At 36.3% G+C, this 19,255-nt stretch overlaps 1 long non-coding RNA gene across 1 annotated transcript in view; it reads left to right on the forward strand.

The window, feature by feature from the left end:
• The window catches only part of LOC129014078 (uncharacterized), a 517,291-nt gene that overhangs the window by 399,322 nt on the left and 98,714 nt on the right, over positions 1-19,255 (forward strand). Inside the window, exon 3 of the long non-coding RNA XR_008494114.2 lies at positions 772-876. This is a non-coding gene — a long non-coding RNA (uncharacterized LOC129014078). The remainder of the gene's footprint in view (positions 1-771; positions 877-19,255) is intronic.

The following is a 19,255-nucleotide window of genomic DNA, read 5'->3' on the forward strand; positions in this document are numbered from 1 at the left end:
AAGTAGATGGTTTTGTCTGCAGGTGAAATTTTTATTAAAATAATTTGCACACATTTCAAGAGCAATGTACCTCTTCAAGTTCATTGGTTGTAATATTTGGAAGTTGTGATCAATCTAAATAAGGAAAAATGAATACTGAGAGCTTAGCATAATAAAGTAAAGGTTATCTTTCTTAATTATTTAAATTAATTTTTTATTACTTATGACAGAGTTTTGACATATGCATTGACAATGGTGTTCATTAGCATCTGAAGTGACTCTGGCTGCTTATGTTTGAACCAAACTAAGAAGTATTCTATATAAAATACATATATGTATAAATGTTTTCTATGTGCATATGTACACATATATGTACATACATACAGATAAAGCAAGTGGGAGCACAGGTCTTGGGGTAGCATTACTTTGAATATTTTGCCTTTAGCCCACAGGGTCAAAACTTATTAGGAAGTATGTATTTGTCACCAAGGAAAATTTCTGGTAAACCTAGAAGCACAACACACTTCTAAATATACATGATTAAAATTAAGCTGCCATATATTTGGCATTTATGCAGGAAGATATGCTTGTACAATGCTGGGGGATTGCATAGGAGTTGGCAGGCAACTGTGTTATTATCCAATTCAGAAATCATGAAATCTATGCCTCCAGGGTTTAATGGCCAGGCCATGACACTGTGTTTACAGGATCAGATCCCAAAGTACAGCTTATACTATATTGGGCCGGTTTAATTTAGCTCTATAACTCCTCATACTCTTCTCTTTCTTTTAGACCAAAGATGTGGCCCTTATGCCCGTGGAAGCTTTTAATTGTCTCTTTTGGAAACTAGTTTTGATTCTTCATAATCACGTCTGTTTGAGGACACGGACGATCAATGTAAGGACATTCAGAAACTTCTAACTGTGAATACATTTTAACTGTTTTATGTTTTCTCCAACATCAAAATCATAAAGCTTCTTTAACAATGATTTATTCAGTGGATACTATATGTCAGGCATTGTGTTAGGAGGTTTAGAAAACATTATTTCATTTGATTACTACCGTTCTGTGAAATGAACAAAATTATCGCCTCTCCTATAGATGAGAAAAGTAAATTTAAATTTAAATACAAAGTAATGTAAACATTTTGTTTGAAATCTCAAGTTTTATACAATCAGGATTCAAAGCCAGAGTTTCCTACTTCCATAACATATTCTTTTTAAAAAACATTTTAAACAATACACAGTCATGCTATTCTTAGATGGTTTCAGATGAAAAATTACAAAGAATATAGAAATTTTGTCCATCATTTTCCCAGCTTCTCCTGAAGTTATTATTTCACATAAACATAGAACAATTATTGAAACAAAAGTAACCTTCAGGCAAAACTGTTTATTAATCTACAGGCCTTATTTAAATTTTGCCCATTTTCACACTAATATCCCTTTTCTAGATCATTATCTAATTCAGGTTTTTACATTGCATTTAGTGTCACATTTCCTTAATCTCCCCTAGTATGTGACACTTTCTCAATCTTCTTGTCTTTTAATACCTTGATTTTTTTTTTAAGGAGTACTGATGATTTGTTTTGTAACGTGTCCTTAAAACTTCACCCATTTTCTTAACTATGACGTTCAGTTTGGGTTTGTCTGATATTGTCTCATGGTTCGACTAAAGTTATACATGTTTGGCAAGAATATTTCATCAGTGATGTGTCCTTCTTAATGCATCTATCATTATATTGGGGATATTAATTGATATGTATTACAAAGTAGAAATTTATTTTCCTATATTATCTTTGTCTTTTAATTGTGTGATGATATGAACAAACTATAATACAGCATTAAGATCTGAGAAAGATTAAACAGTTCGAAATATGTCATATTATATCATTTAGTAGAAATCACATTGGCTACTGACTAGCCATGATTAATTAGAATATGCCTAAATCCTTAACTGAATTAGCACTCTGTGCGTGTGTGTGTGTATGCAGAAAAATGCTAGTAAATGTTTAATAATCAGCTCTGGGGGAAAGAAAAAGCCCTTATTGGGAGTGCTTGCCAATTTTGTGGTGTAAATACTCCCACCACAGCCCATTTCAAGCTACCAACATTGTTGATGAACTCAGAGCTAGGAGGAAAGGAACACAAAATCAAGTCACAGGAGCTGTTACAAGCCAGCCCCTAGCACGCCACTGAAATAATATATATTTATACACAGCATTTTCTGGACTCGAGGATGCAATTTATAGAACCAAGAGAAACAAACATAAAGACAAGACAAACATTTTATAATACCCAAGAGTAGAATTACCTTAAAAGACAAATACAGAAATTCCTAGAGTATTATAATTAAGAATGAAAGTGAAATTTAGAATGAAAGTGAAATTTAGAATGAAAGTGAAATTTAAAATGAAAAAATTTTCATTGCCTTAAGTCTTTAGAGAGTGAAGTTATTTGATTCCAAGTCTTAAAAAACATGTAATTTTAAGCTTCCTAATTGCTAGGTGTTATTGAAAATAACTTTAAAGGCCGGTCGCAGTGGCTCACGCCTGTAATCCCAGCACTTTGGGAGGCTGAGGTGGGTAGATCTCAAGGTCAGGAGATCGAGACCATCCTGGCTAACACAGTGAAACACTGTCTCTCCTAAAAATACAAAAAAATTAGCCGGGTGTGGTGGTGGGCGTCTGTAGTCCCAGCTACTTGGGAGGTTGAGGCAGGAGAATGGCATGAACCCGGGAGGCAGAGCTGGCAGTGAGCCGAGATCATGCCACTGCACTCCAGCCTGGGCGACAGAGCGAGACTCCGTCTAAAAAAAAAAAGAAAATAACTTTAAAAACATGGTATGAGACAGTGCTGGAACAAGAGGCCAAAATCATCCTGTGCCTTATCTCAATTAATATGGATAGCACGACATTTCCTTAACTCCTTATTCACTAGAACACCATTAGAGTGGAAACCAGTTTAACAATATGTATTTGCCTTCCTTACTGCTCATGTTACTAATGAGGTCACAGCTGATCATTATCTGTTAGCAAGAGACTCATAAATGCCAATTTTAATGGAAAACTTTGTTTCGAGCATATTCCACAGTGCACATTCAGCCTAAAACACTTTTTCACAATTTAAATTTCTGTATGCTGCTCCGTAAGGGAAAACACACACTCCTACACTGGAGAGCTGCTTTCAGCTGAAATATACTGTATATTTGATTTACTAATCAAATTTGATTTGATACTAATATATTTGATTAGTAAATCAAATATACAGTATATTTTAAAAACAACTTCCAGGTAGTATTATCATCTCATACCCTTCCTACACAGATCACAATATTTGTATAAAGAAATCAATTCTACATAAGGGTATTGTTTTAAAAAATGTCATTATCTCAATGTTTATTTAAAAGTTACAATATTTTATGCATACAGTAGTGGGCAGAACGACCTCCCAAGGATGTCCACGTTCTAACCCCCAAGATCTACACGGCAAAAGGGACTTTGTGGATTTAATTAGTTAAGGATCTTGAGGAAGGAGGATTATCCTGGATTATGCATGGACCCATTATAATCGCAAGTGTCCTTATAAATTATAGTCAGGGGGTTTAGAGTCACATAAAAGGATGCGATAGTGGAAGAAAAGGCTGGAGTGATTGGCCATGAACCAAAGAATGTAGGTGGCCTCTAGAAGCTAGCCTAGAGGGGGCAGGGATTCTTCCTCAGAGCCTCCAAAGAAACACAGCTATTCCAACACCTTGATTTTAGCTCCTCCATAAGACCCATTGCAGACTTTGACCTCCTAAGTTGCAAGGTAATATATTTATGCTGTTTCAAGCCAAGTCTGTGGTAATTAGGTACAGCCTCAATCAGAAACCAGTACTCCATAAAAACTACTTTTTAGGGGGTTAACTTTATTCCTCTTATGATTCATTTTAGCTTCGATCTTCCTCATCTTTCTCACCTTCCTCACTGAACATCTAAGATCATTCAGAATTAAAGACAAGCACAATATATTTATGGCCTCGGTGTTCAAAGTGGAGCTGAAGATTACTGCATGTATCTAAAATAAATATTTCATCTTCAAGTATATTAAAGTGTATTTTCAAAATATTTGCAACCATTATTTTAATGAGAGAAAATCCCTTAGAAAAATTGAAGTCCTTTCATACAATGAAAAACTCTTTATGTCAAAAAGTGCAAGCATTTAAAATGTTTCTGGATCAGGCATGGAAGCTCACACTTGTAATTCCAGCACTTTGGGAGGTTGAGACAGGAGGACCGCTTGAGGTCACGAGTTTCATACCAGCCTGGGCAACACAGTGAAACCCCATCTCTAAAAAACAAAACAAAACAAACAAAAACATTAAAAAGCAAAACCAAAACAAATGGTTTTAAAAACATTAAAAAGCAAAACTAAAAAAATTTAACCAGGTGTGGTGGTGTATGCTTGTGGTCCCAGCTACTTAGGAGGCTGAGGTGGGAGGATCACTTGAGGCTGGGCAGTTGAGGCTGTAGTGAGCTGTGATTATACCACTGTACTCCAGCCTGGGCAACAGAGGGAGATTCTTGTCTCAAGCTTTAAAAAATAACATATTTCTGCTCTGAAAAAATTATCTTACTACTTTGTGGTTTATTCACATGGATGCAGCCAGAAGGTAATGCCAAGTAGAAAAGAAGGTGCTTTGGTGTACTGTTCCATTGGAAATCTCGTGGCTCACACTATCTCTATGAAACAGTAAAAATTAATGGAAAAATTACAACTCTAAAGTACTATAAGATTTTGAAGTGCCCTTTGGATTAAAGTTTAAATTCTCTCATGATGTTGAAAGTATTTTTTCCAGGTTTAAATTCTTAGAAATTGGAAACCAGAAAGTAAAATTAATCAGAATATTCCTTTCTCTCTTCACACTAGATCAAATAGAGTATGATAGAATATATTAAATTTTGTTTCTGTTTAAAAGATTAAAGCTTAATTTTCACTGTAGGTATTACATGTCTGGTCTAATAGTTAGGTAAGCATGGTAGAGAGAACCATGAGCTAGGAATCAGATCTGGGTTCAAGGCCCCAGTCAGTAGATGACCTTGAAAATCATTTAATATTCTCCAGTTTCATTCCATTTCTAACATTACTTGCCCTAGCTACCTTGAAGAAAATAAGTGAAATATAATAATTTTAAAAATACGTTGTAGACTATAAATTGCTATTTGAAAGATATAACTAAGGAAGGAATCTGAAATATCCCATAGAACACAGAATTATAATACATGAAAATAAAATGTCCCCAAAAAGGATTTTTATTCTCAGCTGGAATTATACAAGCGCACTTGTGTGTGTGTGTGTATTCCAGGCTGCTCATCACTGGCTAACAAATCTCACAAGACGTACAGATTTCCACAATGACTATAGGTATTGAATTTTAGATAAATTACTTAAGCCTGCTATTAATATTTCAAAGTTAAGGAGTAATAAAGATTTGTTTATTTCATTGTCGACATCTAGAAATAAAAAAAATAAGCAAAATTATTGTAAGCCTCTGAAGAGTTTGTTATGCCTAGAGTTAAGGTTCAGGTTGATCTTTTTAATATTGCAACAACCTCACACACCATTAATCACTTAGAAGTGGCCCCAGGCCATAGTAAATGGATGGCCTAATAAATCAGACACAATGTTTGCTATTTCCAAATTATTGTCAATAAGCAGAGTGAGAAGGTGACAATTCAATAACTAATGCTTATAAACTGGACTTTTTGTTTTTTTAAATTTTAATCAAGAACATAAGGAGGAGAAAGGTGAACCAGCCTAACACATATAATTATAGACATGTGTACAAAGACAACAACAATTATGGTAAAAGATGTATTCATTAAAAACATCCCACAATTATTATGTATGAATTTCTCTATAGTTAGAGATATTGCTTCTGGTTATCTTAACTGTGTGTATATAATAAAAAGTGGGATCCAAAGTCTTTTTCATGCTTATGGTTGAGAAAATATTGAGGTGGGGGCATATGGAGATCTGAAGATGAGGATCGAGCAAAATGGACTGCCATGGGGCAATGCACAAGTGAAAATAGAAATGTTAATGAAATATAGGGAAATATAGTGAATGAAATATATGGAAAAATGTATGGAAAATAGTGGCGTTGGGGCAGGGAAGGCAAGAGGTTGAGAGGAAAGGAGAAGGGGCTATAGTTAATGCAACCTAGTTGGGCAGTGAAAGAGAATATAAAACCAAGGCCCTTACAAAATAACCAGATGCAGAAAATATAGGAGTACTGTGGTTTGGCACCAGTCAATATACCAAGATGCAGAATGGACTAGAGAACATTATAATGCAGTTTATCAGCAGGAAGGACGGTCTACATTCTTAGAAGCTGGTCTCCTAGTGCTGTAGGTACTATAGGAAAAGCTGGGCAAAGATGGGAGAACACAATAAAATGAAAAGCAAACATTAGCATTGTCCCCTAAAACTTTCTGATACTCAAAAAAAAAAAAATGAGGACTTCTTGCAAAATAGAGTGTTGAGGAGTCTTGGGTAGGCTTGGGTAAGAATGGGCTGAGGAAGACAGAGAGAAAAGGAAACCACATGACAAGATACAGATCATGGCAACTTTTTGATATTCTTAAATTTCTATCAGGACAGTAAGGTACGATGGAATTTGTGCCCTTATTGAGAACAAAATATATGAATTCAAACTTCAATTTTGATCTGGAGTGATTGGTATGGCTAGTTGACAAAAGCCTTGGTTTTGGAGTAAAAAAAAAAAAACCCCAAAAAACCATGTTTAAATCCCAGCCCAATCACATATGAGCTAAGTAAGGTCTTTTACAACATGAGTTGTTGAAAGGCTAAGATTTTTATTGGTTTCTTCATCTGTAAAAATGAGGATATTAATAGTTCCTACCTCGGTGTTGTTGTGAGATGTAAAAGAGAAAAATCCATGTAAAAATCCTATTACTTACATTGGTGGTAATGCTAGCTACACCACTATTAACTACAAAGATTTAAGAAAATCCTTGAATCTCTGCACACCTTACTTACCTAATCTATGAAATGCGAGTAATGATCATACATTTATGGTCTGGAGTGTTGGCTTGAATGAGATTATGTATGCAAGATACCTGGCACACAATAGGCTTACGGTAAGTAGTAGCTGTTGTTACTTAAAAATGCACTGGTTTCAAAATAATCCAAGTTCCAATTTGTCCAGATGACAAAAACATATTTGGAGTGCTTGAGAGAGAGAGAGAGAGAGAGAGATATATATATATATATATTTAATATATATATTTATTTATATATATATTTATATATATATTTATATATATTTATATATATTTATATATTTATATATATTTATATATATTTATATATATTTATATATATTTATATATGTATGTATGTATGTATATTTCAGTTTATCTTCTCGGTACATTTTCATCAAGGGTAAGGGATCCCACATGGATTTATAGTAATACTTTTCTTAGGAAAAGCACTACCAAAATTCTGTTTATCAAAATCTATCAAATTAGCTTGAAACCTGCCTCCAATTTTCCAAATTTCACCCACTGCCTCTTTACCATTATCATGTCTTCTGCTAGTAACAAGACATAAGTAGTTGCCTCTGGGAAATACAGAGGTTTTTTTTCTTCCTTTCTTTCTTTTTGATACACTAAGATTTGTTCTCTGAAAGAGAAGATGGTGAGACAACCAAATTACAGTAAGTTTTTTCAAAAAAACATTGCGTGATTTCCATGAGTTTTTATTTCGTTTATATCACCATCATTCTTTTATATGCTAGACAGCTTCTAGCACCATGCTGGGTGCATAGAAACTATGAAGTAAGTAGTTACTCATTTGGGTCCTTAGAAACAGAAGACTAAGTTTTCCTCACAATATTTCCTATTTAACTATAATCAAAGACCCATATCAACCATGTTTCTATAAACAGAGATTTATAGTAGATGCTTAACTGGAAGCAATATTATTATAATTGATTTCCAGATTAAACACACACACACACACACACACACACACACACATTTAAAACTTAAAATGGTTATAATTAGAGCACAATACAACCCAGTCTTCTTTATTGGGGATCCACATTGCTGTCATTATAAGTGTCGCTTTGCAGCACCATGTCCCTTACCAAACAGAACTCATTTTGAAATGCCAGTTTTTGTGAAAAATTCTATCCATTTGTCGACATGGTATTTGGACAAGGGAAGTTTTTCTCTTTGGGTTCATTTTCGGGTTGTTAGCCTAATCTAAAATAGAGCTTCTTTAAAAGTCTGCCCGAATGTTTAGTTAAAACAGAGAAGGAACAGCTGAGTGTTGAGTGGTAGTGTTACATTGAGTGAAGACACGACTGTAAATAACTCTGCAATTTGGAAATGAATGATGCTTTTGACAGAGACAATTATGTCTCTATTGACAACATTGATGTCAAACGCCAAGTGAAAATATGAGATTGACTATCAGCAGTTTCCACCAGTTAAAGTAGCTTCACTGAGATAAAGGAACAAGAACAAATGCATTCCTCTCACTCCTCTACTTACACTCTTTTCATTCTCTCAGAGCTGGCTTAGTCCAGTTCCACTTTGGGGGAAAGGATCAAGTGTTCACACTTCATCAAAAGAAGATCAAATACTCTTAGCTGTTTCTTTTTAAGTAAATCATTTCCAGGGTATCATTAGTCACTTTCCCCACCTCAAAGAAGGGAAGCTGAAAGACTCAAGAAAAGAAGTCGAGCCCTGAACTTCTATCAAAGTAATTACAATTTCTGAGTTAGACACGACGTATCTGAAATAAGGTCTTTGCAGTGAAAACCTCACACAGAGATCTTACCAGACTTCAAAGTTGTTTTTCATATAATTGCTAAATACTGGCTTACATTTCTTGGGTGGAGAATATTCTGTGTGGCAAGTTTTCGAGTTTGAAAAAACGTCCTACATTGGAGAGCCTTGATGGAGAAATAATTTCTTCCATATATATCTCTCCATTTTAGTCAATTGTTGTATTACTGAGGCTCTTTGACTAGTATTTTTGTTGTAAAGAAATTATGTTCGCTTTAATATGTACTAAAAGCACCTGCATTCTTTAATATTCATATTTAAATATGTAATGTAAACATTTATTAAAACCAGGGTACAGCATAAAAATTAGCAGACCATATTCACATTCTGGAGTCAGACAAATAATATGCTGTGTGTAAGATCTGGATTTGTGGAGGAATTCCTGAGGGCATAGAATGTTGGTAGAGAAAACATTTGGCCTCCGAGTCTCAGGAGTTGCAATGGGACATCTCTCGGCGTAGAGCAGTGTTACATACGCCATTGTGCTCATCTTGCCTTTCTTGCTGCTGTATGGCAGTGATGGGTCCTCTATGGGGGGCATTCTTCTTATTGTAATATGACTTTCCTATTTGAGGTAGAGAGATGGATAGGTGACGTGTTTTGTTTTGAAAAACAAATGGTGTGAGCTTTCTATAGAGGAATATGTGATTTTAACATGCAAAGAAAGCATCCAGTATATGATGCTAGAATTAAACTCTTTAAAGTAACTACCCCTCTGTGAAATATGTGTTTCTGAAGACTTAAAATTTAGTAAGGGATTGTGAGTTCACTGTTAGAATAACTTACATAAAGACATGTCATAAAGTGAAAAATAAAATTCATTAGAAGGAAGAAACCCAATAAAGAACAATTTTTGTTAAAGAAAATAAGGTAATTTGTTAACTATATGACAATATAGTTGTTATTTTATTTCATTGAAAAAGCTACTTTATTTTGGCCGGGCATGGTGGCTCACACCTGTCATCCCTGAACTTTGGGAGGCCGAGGAGGGTGGATCACCTGAGGTCAGGAGTTCAAGACCAGCCTGGCCAACATGATGAAACCCCATCTCTACTAAAAATACAAAAAATTAGCTGGACGTGGTGGCAGGTGCCTGTAATTCCAGCTACTCAAGAGCCTGAGGCAGGAGAATCGCTTGAACCCAGGAGGTGGAGGTTGCAGTGAGCCAAGATGGTGCTACTGCACTCCAGCCTGGGCAACAAGAGCAAAACTCTTGAAGTATAATTTAATAATTTACCTTTGCGAATGGATGCTATATATATAAATGTGTATTTTTTAAGCACAACATTTTAATCTCTTTCAGTTATGAGACTGATGGGATATAGAAGATAGTTCTTAGTATAAGAGATTATTTAAAGGCTAACTTCTTATACACCTTGTGTGTTTATTTTTATTTCTAAAGTTGTACCTGTTTGCTACATTTTGTATGAGTTACTAGTAAAGTAACAGATATTTTTGCCATAGACCTGTCTGATTATGCAAAAGCAGGAAGATCTTTTCTTACTGTTGACTTTATAACTTTACCTCAGCTCCCTGGGCCTCAGCCTCCTTCTCTGCAAGATTATAGAACTGAACTAGCATATGGCCAGGGTCCTTCTGGCTCTAAAATTTTTCTGTCTATCATCCTTAATCAGAGAATAATGTGATATATATTTCTATATGCTTTTTTATTCTAAGCTATTGTTTTCATTAAGTATTGTATCTATTTAATTTACTGTTTTAAAAAAGCTAGTAAAGCCTCCTTTTTTACCAAAGCATTTAAAAATATTGTCTCTGGAATTTGTTTCTTTTTCCATTAAATTTAGATAACTTTGTTCATTTTCATAAAGTTCTAGAAAATTTCATGTGTATCTTCTGTGTTCGCATTTTCTATGAACATCTTCATTGCAATTCAGTAGGTCAGAGTAATAAGGAGTTTTCTGTTTATCCAAATTTATAAAATGAGTGTATTAAAAGGCTTTGACTTGTATTTCTCTATCGTCTCTTCTCTACTGTTTCAAGAATACTAGAGAATACCCATAATGTGACTCAGCACTGTTTTAGCAGTAATATACATTACTAAATGGAGGATATGTTTTTTGTCCTCATGGAGCCTACTATATAGAGGGGAAAATACGTATTAACAAATGAATGCACAAATATTTTATCAGTGCATTAAGAATGAAAAGACGATACTAAACAATGTCCCAATGGAAATGATGTATGTAACAGAACTGAGAAACGCCTATTTTAGAAAGTGGCCTGAAGCGAATTTTGGAAGAAAGAGTAGGAGTTGGCCAGGAGGAGGGCTCACAGAGGGTGTATTGTACTCAGGGGGGGCAGAAAGTACAAAGACCTTGAACCTGTAAATTGTTGGTACTTTCAAAGTGGCTGGAGTGTAATAACGTGAGATGAGTTAGGAGTGGTTCTTATAGAAATCTTGTATTTTATTTTAAGGGTAGCAAGACCATGTAATTTATTGTCAAAAACAGGACACTTTGGAGAACTAAAGTGGACGTTGGTGATAATTAAGCTGCAGCAATAGGTGTAAACCAGGACTTGCCCCAAGAAAACCAGTACAAATTGTTACCTACTTAAATCATATATGAAGATAATTAAATGCTTGAATCAGAAGAGTCATAAAATTTGATTAATGGTTTTGAAATATTACACCAAGTACTGTGTGCAGAGTGGTTTATAAGAGAACAACAATGGAAACAGACTCTTGCCCGGGTCTAGATGAGGAATAAGATGAAAAACAAAAATAAAGAGGCAGATTTGAAATTCAGTTTAGATGTAGAATTGCTAGAACTTGGTGATGGATTGGATGGATGTAGGAAGAAGAAATGCTTTTCAAAATGATTCCCAGGTTTCTATTTGTAGAACTGCCTGAATGGACATGCCATTTATTAATATTTGGAAAATTAAAGAAACAGGTTTGGGGCAGGATTGGTGAAAGGCCAAAAGATTAGTTTGGGGATCCTAAATATGAGATGCCTGACAAACTTCCAAATGGAGATGTCATGGAGAAAGCTAAGTTACATATTGAATAGCAATCTCTGTGGTTGATAAAAGTTTAAAGGTTGTAAACATTTATATGCCATTTAAAGCAAGAAAATGTCTGAAATTACTGAGGAGGAATATTAAAGTGATTTTTTAAAAGTTGGCCCAGGTCTGAGTCTTAAGGAGCACAAAAATTAACTGATGGGTTAAAAAGGAAGAAACAGCAAAGTCTTTTGGGCCATTATGGGGAAGAATTCTATGTACTTCTCAGAAGGCCACAAAGGAACTAATCTCTTTATTCCTCTTGACTAACATGTTGACCTTCACAACACACTTTTATTCCTTCATCTTCCTTGCCTATCTCACTCTCTGAAGTCCCTAACAACTGTCCCCTTGAGTCACCTCTTACATCAACTATTTGCACACAAATCTTCATCTCAGGCTCTACGTTGGGCCTGAGAGAGAAGAAACAAGGGAATAGAAATATGACCAGGAGAGTGTGTTATTGCAGAAGTAAAGAGGTTATGTCCAGAAGGAAGCAGTGGGAAAAAAACTTTTGAATGCTGCTGAGAGATTAAGACAAGAACTGGTTTGGTGATGTAGAAATCATCGGCAATACCCATTAGAATAGTGAGTGTGTTTGCTGAGAATGATGGCTTCCTGCTTCATCCATGTCCCTGCAAAGGACATGAACTCATCCTTTGTTATGGCTGCATAATATTCCATGGTGTATATGTGCCACATTTTCTTTATGCAGTCTATCATTGATGGTCATTTGGGTTGGTTCTAAGACTTTGCTATTGTGAACAGTGCTGCAATAAACATACGTATGCATGTGTCTTTATAGTAGAATGATTTTTAATCCTTTGGGTATATACCCGGTAATGGGATTGCTGGGTCAAATGGTATTTCTGGTTCTAGATCCTTGAGGAATCGCTACACTGTCTTCCACAATAGTCAAACTAATTTACACTCCCACCAACAGTGTAACAGAAAACCAAACACTGCATGTTCTCACTCATAAGTGGGAGTTGAATAATGAGAACGCATGGACACAGGAAGGGGAATATCACACACTAGGGCCTGTCATGGGGGTGGGGGGCTAGCGGAGGGATAGCATTCAGAGAAATACCTAATGTAGATGATGGGTTGATGGGTGCAGCAAACCACCATGACACAAGGATCGCAAGGTCAGGAGATTGAGACCATCCTGGCTAACACGGTTAAACCCTGTCTGTACTAAAAATACAAAAAATTAGCCAGGCATGGTGGCGGGCATCTGTAGTCCTAGGTACTTGGGAGGGTGAGGCAGGAGAATGAGGTGAACCCAGGAGGCGGAGCTTGCAGTGAGCCGAGATCACGCTGCTTCACTCCAGCCTGGGTGACAGAGCAAGACTCCATCTCAAAAAAAAAAAAAAAAAAAAAAAAAATGTGTGATATATTAGAGCATATATGAATGCTGATGGTAATGATCCACTAAAGAGAAGATCAGGTTATCTGCTGGGAAAAAAAGGAGGTGGATAGTTGGAGGTACAGGAAGAAAGCAGTAGACAGTCACTGTGATGGTGAGTGAGAGATCACTTTGGTCTCTAGGTGTTAAATCATCGTTTGAGGCTGGTGACCATTAATTACCTATGATCTCAATCTTCCCTGTTAGGAAATTTTCGTCCAGCAGATCTCAGTTTCACCGACGCTGGACCAGAGACAACACATTTTTGGATGCATCATTGGAGTTTGCAAGGTGAATGTAATGGAAGAAGAAAGGGCCCAGGGAATTGAGGGCATTTACAAAAGATTCATTATAAGTAGGGGCTGTGGAACATGATCTATTGAAGGGAGAAGTGAATTCCTGAGGGGCTTGGTAGATAGAAATGAAGTGATAAGGATAACAGATTGCACTCCTCTGTGAGGTCAAAGGATTGTCACAGTGACAGTGCTCCAGAAGGATGCAAGGGTGATAAGAAAGTAGGATCTTTGAAAGAATGAATTTGCTTGTGGTGTAGTTTTTGGTGGTGAACTCTGTTGGTATTTCAGCTCTCTAAATTTCTACAAATTCAGTTCTATGCTGTGATAGGGCTATGAAGGGATAACACGCATTTTGTGCCTCTACCTTTTTCCTGTTTGTCGATGGTATCCCTTTTAAATGGGCTTGAGTTGCCACATTACTTGATTTTGGAAGGCATTGCGAATCCAATGTAGTGTTCTACGATTCTGGCAGCCCTACCTGCCCCCTTCTGCATTACCATGGGACTTCAAGGACATACTAAGTTGAAGAAATCCTGATCCTGAAAAAAAAAAGTCTTTACTGCCTCACAGGAATTTATAATGTCAATTTTAGTGATACATAAACAGGCATCTTACCTTCTCTATATACCAAAGTATTGACAGGTATGTAACTATCTCCTGTGGGTTTTTTTTCCCTTCTGAGCCTTTGTATACACCTGTGACTGACGTAACTTTCTTATATTATCTCATATTCTTCCTTCAAAGAGTGTTCAAACATTATCTTCTATGTGATATCCAACTTGACCATTTCTGACCTTCTTTTCAGTCCTGTCAGTTCATCCATCCTCTGGGCCCAAATGAAATTGTATACTTTATTTTTTTGTTTTACTCTATTATAATTATTTACATGACTATCTCTTTACTTGACTGTGTTTTTTTGAAGCCAGAGAACATGTTTGTTCATCTTTTTATTCTTAATGCCAGCCCAATTGCTGGCATATTTTAAGTGTTAAGCAAGTATTTGTTTAAAAAATTAAGATAGGAACTAACTAATTCTATTTACCTTTTAATAAATCATGCACCAATCAGTAGCAACCATCATGCTATTAAATGGCATAAGCAATTATAAGTTTGTTTACTGAATCTTACATTATTGGCTATCAGAAAAAAAGTGCCACCAAACACATTTTTATAATGAAGTAGATCTATAACCTGGCTTTTGTAACTCCTGAACTGTTGTGGACTGCATGTGGCTTAGGAGGTGGAGAGAAAGGGGAGGCAATGTAGTACTTCCCAATTTATGAGGGGACCTAGAAGCAGAGATTAAAATGCAGAATGGCAATCAGATTAAAAGGGTTGATGAGATCCTGAAAACATCCTTCAGGCCACAGGGGAGCCTGGGGGAGCAATCTTCGGGGAACTGCAGGCCATTGAGGGGTGGGGAAAACTAGGCCTCCCACCGCTAAATAATAAGAGATAAAATGAAACCACTTATCTGATTTTAGAATTTTATCTGGACATGGAAACCTTCCAATTATTTATTTATACATAATGACATCCAGCTCTATCTACTGCCACTCCAAAGAGAACTCTTAAATAGTCAAATAAAATGTTAAGATTTTCTATCCAAAGTATTCAGAGGAAGGAAGAAAAAAAAACACACAAAGGTTTTTGAAGTACTCTTTTTCTAATAACAATTTAAGTGGAACAACAAGAGTTATTAGCTATTTTATTTTATTTAATATAGAAAAGGCTCACTTTTTACTTCACATATTTATATACATTAAATCAATATATTTTTGGTTTTATTCAAGCCTAAGTAGAAACACTTCTTTTCACCCTTTATGTTGTATAAAATAAGACATTTGCTAAATGACAAAATTCCTCAAAGAGTCAATTTTCACTCAAGGCAGGGTTTAAATGTTTATGTGTTCTTATTCATAATTTATAATAAAAACTCATTTTAAATCATTGTAACCACTTAGGTTTAGCATACATTGTAGATACTTGCAGAAGATGTTTTCAATAATGCCACTATTACAGTAATACCAGCTTTATTTTGACTTTAAAAATGTATTTCCTTTGTAATATAGTAGCTTAAACTATTAAATCTGTTAACAGACTCAGGAGAATGATGGGGTAAGTGATGAATATTTTCCCACATATGGAAACTGAGGGAGCCAGTTTGAATCATCAGAGGCCCTTGCCAAAACTTGCAAAGTAAGTAACTAAATTTGTTTTTATAAGACACAAAGGAAAATTAATGAGAACATATACAAAATTAATGATACAGATTTGGGCTCCCTAGTGCCCAAATAAGTCAATTTTTATTTATGTGTTTTTGTTTTTGAGAAGATACTAGGTTTGGATATAAAGGAATGGAGCATCTGTGTGGTTTCAGAATATTAAAACAAGTGTTAGATTTAAATAGGGAACAAGAGAGGAAATAAAAGAGAAAGACAAAAGGACATGAGAAATAGTATGTTGGGGGAAGAAAAAAGAAGGAAGAGTAGAAGAGAAAAATCCATACAGAGTTGGAATTTCTAGGGTTCTAACCATCGCATCCACAACCAGCATGGCCCCTGTTCACATGGCCCCATTTTAGCTGGAAGGCAAATAGAACATCTCCTACCGACAATAAAATAAGCACATTCAGAATCTGTTTATCTTGCATGTCACCGAAGAACGACAGTATCTATCTATATAGACAGAACCCAGGAGTTACATGAGATGGGAGTTGACGTGAACATTAGCCAAGTATTCCAGGCTGAGAGGCAGAAAGTAAACCTCAGATTTTGGTCTATGCATTGAAGGAGAAAGGAAAATAAAAGCAAAACCAGATACCTTGAATAGTCTCTCCTGTTGCCTACATTTCCAAAGAGAATAGTTTGTTCTATTCTAGAGAATTAAATAGTCAGCTTCCTAATTTCAAGTTGTCACTCCCTGAGCACTGATTTTTCTGCATATATTTGGAAATTCCTGTCCTTCTGTGACTGCCATGCCATTAGATTGTACTGTTTTCTTTGCTTCATCGTTGCTGCTTCAGTCACCAAGGCACTGACCTTCACTCACTGAAGAATTAAGCCATCTCCTAGATTTTTTATATTAATTATATTAATCACCCTGAATGTTTTCCACATTCTTGTGGATAACACATCCAACACCCTCCTTAACTTCTACTCCAATGGTCTTCAGCTTCCCTCCTCTTCATTCACTCAGTTTATGGTTAGAAGTGGTGTTCAACCAGTATATACTGCCTGTGCAAATAGTAAAGTATGTTTGTGCTGGTTCCTAAACACTTACACCCGGGTGCTCCCTCCCGCTGCATGAACCTTCGCTCCCTGGGAACCCCTCCAGTATTCCCTATACTCCAGCAACGATAGGGTTGACTCCTGGTCCTGTGTAGAGGAGCACCAAGGCATGGCTTCAGTGCTGGGGCAGCAGTATTTGAGCCATCTACACTACCCATTAAATGTTTTAATGTCAGCCCTGTCCATTGACACACAATATTTTATTGACGTGTGAGACTACTTCATGTTGGAAATTATATGCCCCTAATTTATACTCTAATCCCTCAATTCTGTCTTACTATTTTTCTTATTTTTTAAATCTTCTTTTCTTGTTCTTCCGCCTTATTGAGCTGCATACTCCCTGGATCCCTGAATTTTCTGTCTATCAGCTTTTCTCTACCTTCACTTTCTTCTCTTCTAAATCGTGGTTGATTATTTTAACTTCATTCTCTCTAACACCATCCCGTCTTTTATTGCCTTGTCCTTCTACCACGTCTGCTCTAGAAAATGTAACTAAATTAAACCCATTATCCATCTCTGATCTTACAACCACTCAAGCTTTAGAGAAAGCTAGAGAAAGTCAAGTAAGCATACAGACTATTATGTGTCTCATTGCTGCCTGGTGACTTTTACAAGTTGTTGGCCAACTCCCTTGTCCCTTATTACTTATTCCAAATTCTTAATTCTCTCCTCCAGTACCTGCCTCGCCTCCCAGTACATCCCCTTCACCTTCACCAGAGATTTTACTCCAATTTTAGAGAGGAACTTGATATTCTCTGGTAGGAATACACTCAGCTTTATATTCTATCATGGCAGGCTAATGAAATTGGACCAATCTTTGATGTTTTTCCCTTCAGAGCCAAAGAAGTAGTTCCCTTCACTGACAGGTCAGGACCAATTCATGGTATTCTTTTCTTTTTTTTCTTCTCTTTTGAGATGGAGTCTCTCTCTGTTGCCCAGGCTGGAGTGCAGTGGCACAATCTTGGCTCCCTGCAACCTCCACCTCCCAGGTTCAAGCAATTCTCCTGTCTCAGCCTTCTGGGTAGCTGGATTACAGGTGTATGGCGGGCTACTTTTTTCTATTTTTAGTAGACATGGGGTTTTGCCACATTGGCGAGGCTGGTCTCGGACTCCTGACTTCAAGTGATCCACCCCCCTCAGCCTCCCAAAGTGTGGGGATTACAGGCTTGAGCCACCGGCCTGGCCCGTGGTATTATTTTCTATTACATTCTTTTCCTTCTCTTCTCAGATTGTCCTGCATCAATGATTTTGTCTTTTTGTCTTTCTCTTCTCCACTGGGTCGTTCCTTCAAGCTTGAATATGTGCTTATGGCCCTTTCTTATTAAAAAAGAGAACCCAATATTTTTCCACCTGCTGACTCTTCTTGCTGTCATGTAGTTTCTGCCATTACAGAGTTATTTTAGTTATCCCCCCAGCTCCCATTTACTTTTACCTCCTGAGAAGAGTCTTCTTCCAAAATCGTTGAAGCCATGCTGGCTAATGTCACCAAAGTCTTTCCATTTGTCAAACACAATAGACATTTTTTGGCTTTTATTTTACCTCACGTTTCTAAAGCACATGACACTGTTAACAACTTTCCCCTTCTGAAGCTATTCTACACACTTGACCTACAGTACTTCTGCTTTTCTTTCTGACCACTCCTCAGCTTCATTGAGTTCATCTATCAGTGGAAGCATTTGCATTTCCCTGGATTCTGTCAGTCTTGGTTTCTTCAAATGTTTCTCTCTCTCTGGATGACCTTATCTGTAATAAAGTTTTAACATTCATCTATGTGATACTTTCATCTGTCTTTGGAATACCTCCAGCTAGCTAATGATGATGATGTTAAAATTAATAGCAATCATGAATATTATTAACATTTTTAAATCACCTCCTATGCTGAGTTTTTAACTTCTCTACTCACCAAAATTTCTGATTCCCCCTATTTTATATTTGAGTGGGGAAGCAACTTGCCTATGTCACACAGAAATTAAGTGGCAGAGTTAGGCTTTAAACTCAGCATATCTGACCCAAAGGCCATGCTTTAAGCCAGTTTACTAAATCTTACGTGTCCAAAATGTAATTCCTATCCCCCAAATTATTCATCTTCCTATATAATCTGTTTCAACAAATATATAATTATCTACAGCAAAACCCAAAACAGAAAACTTGAAGTCATCTAAGATTCTTCCCTTCTCCAAGCAGTAGATCACCAAGTCCTGCTTGTTATATCTCTTCCCTTTTATTCTTGTTCCATGGCTATTTCCTTAGTTCAGTGGCCCCATAATTTCTCTCCTGTCCCACTGAAAAAGCTTCTCAGTTTGATTATGCACCTCCTTCTCATCTTGGTACCTTCCAAGTTATCCTCCAGCAGCTATTCATCTTCTTATACCATATATCTGATTATATCCCTCCTCTG

The sequence above is a fragment of the Pongo pygmaeus genome, chromosome 16 (genome assembly GCF_028885625.2).
Source record: "Pongo pygmaeus isolate AG05252 chromosome 16, NHGRI_mPonPyg2-v2.0_pri, whole genome shotgun sequence".
Lineage (NCBI taxonomy): Eukaryota > Metazoa > Chordata > Mammalia > Primates > Hominidae > Pongo > Pongo pygmaeus.